The sequence below is a fragment of the Mandrillus leucophaeus genome, unplaced genomic scaffold (assembly GCF_000951045.1).
Source record: "Mandrillus leucophaeus isolate KB7577 unplaced genomic scaffold, Mleu.le_1.0 Scaffold441, whole genome shotgun sequence".
Lineage (NCBI taxonomy): Eukaryota > Metazoa > Chordata > Mammalia > Primates > Cercopithecidae > Mandrillus > Mandrillus leucophaeus.
Genome location: NW_012104710.1, coordinates 1,059,538 through 1,061,525, shown reverse-complemented (window position 1 = coordinate 1,061,525; position 1,988 = coordinate 1,059,538).

The window sequence follows — 1,988 nt, the reverse complement described above, 5'->3', positions numbered from 1 at the left end:
ACCCCACAATATTTTAGTTAGCCTTGGAAGGAAGTTTTCCTGATATATTCATGCACTTTGCATGAACAATTTTTTTTTCACACACAATTCACAACAGTTTAGGATCTCCTAGAGAAAACACACATTTTTTTTTTTTTTTTTTTTTACACGGAGTCTTGCTCTGTCGCCAGGCTGGGGTGCAGTGGTGCGATCTTGGTTCACTGCAACCTCCACCTTCCAGGTTCAAGTGATTCCCCGGCCTCAGCCTCCTAAGTAGCTGGGATTACAGGCATGTGCCATCACGCCCAGCTAATTAAATTTTTTTTTTTTTTAGTAGAGACAGGGTTTCACCATATTGGCCAGGATGGTCTAGATCTCCTGACCTCGTAATCCACCCACCTTAGCCTCCCAAAGTGCTGGGATTACAGGCATGAGCCACCGTGCCCGGCCTTTTCTTTTTTTGAGACTAAGTCTCAGTCTGTCGCCCAGTCTATTGCCCAGGTTAGCGTGTAGTGGCATGATCTTGGCTCACTGCAACCTCTACCTCCTGGGTTCAAGCGATTCTTCTTCCTCAGCCTCCCAAATAACTGGGACTACAGGTGTGTGCCACCATGCCCAGCTAATTTTTGTATTTTTAGTAGAGACAAGGTTTCACCATTTTGGCCAGGCTGGTCTCGAGCTCCTGACCTCGTGATACACCCACTTTGGCCTCCCAAAGTGCTGAGATTGCAGGCGTTAGCCATCATGCCTGGCCTTTTAAAATTTTTTTTATTTTTTTTTTTGGAGACATGGTCTCGCTCTGTCAACCAGGCTGGAGTCGCAGTGGCACAATCTCAGCTCACTGAAATTTCCACCTCCCTAGTTCAAGCGATTCTCCTGCCTCAGCCTCTCGAATAACTGGGACTACAGGCGCACATCAGCATACCCTGGCTTATTTTTGTATTTTTAGTAGGGATGGGGTTTCACCATGTCGACCAGATTGGTCTCAAACACCTAACCTCAAGTGATCCTCCCACCTCAGCCTCCCAAAGTGCTGGGATTACAAGCGTGAGCCATTGAGCCTGGCCACGAACTCTTTAAAAGTATTAGTTTTGTTTACTCGTCTTGAGTTCACTTATAAGCAAGAGTACTGCTGGATCAATGTCGAATGCCCAGGAAAGCAAGATGCTCATGGATCATAAGTTTTACCTCTGGGCCTCAGTTTCCTGAGTTGATCTTTATCTGCAGACTAGTGGAGGCCCTAGCCAACCAAGAGCTAAAGATGACCAAGTCTGAAAACAATAAATTAACTGTGGAGTGGAAGGTTTAGCTCTAGAATAGCAAGATTCTTATTTTATTCCAAATCCAGATTTACTCTGAATTTGATTTCACTCAAGTTGAAATTAAGTTGGCTCACACTAGCAAATATTAATTGAATATATTAAAATACTTAGTTTTTTTATTAATAAAATCTCTTTCTGAGCTAATCCAAAACTGCCTAACAATGTTTATCACACCAATGCATTTATAATTAGTTTCATTGTACTAAATATAGTGTGATATGAAATGCCACCATCACCAAGCTCTAGTCTTCACTCAAAATCTGTATGGATGAGCCTCTACTTTGGTTCTTGGCTTTTTTGTGTGTGTGTGAGGTGGAGTCTCACCCTGTCGCCGGGCTGGAGTGCAGTGGTGAGATCTTGGTTCACTGCAACCTCCGACTCCTGGGTTCAACCAATTCCCTGTAATCTCGAGTAGTTGGGATTACAGGCGCCCGCCACCATTCCAGGCTAATTTTTGTATTTTTAGTAGAGACAGGGTTTCACTCGTTTGGCAAGGCTGATCTTGAACTCCGGACCTCGTGATCCACCCACTTTGGCCTCCCAGTGCCGGGATCACGGGTGTGAACCACAGCGCCTGGCTACTTCCTGGCCTCTTGCCAAGTTGTCTGCTGAATTTGGGGCCCAGGCTTGAATCCTGCCGCCTCTGTGGTTAGAGCCTCGACAGTGCAAAATCCTCTCTACTCTAGC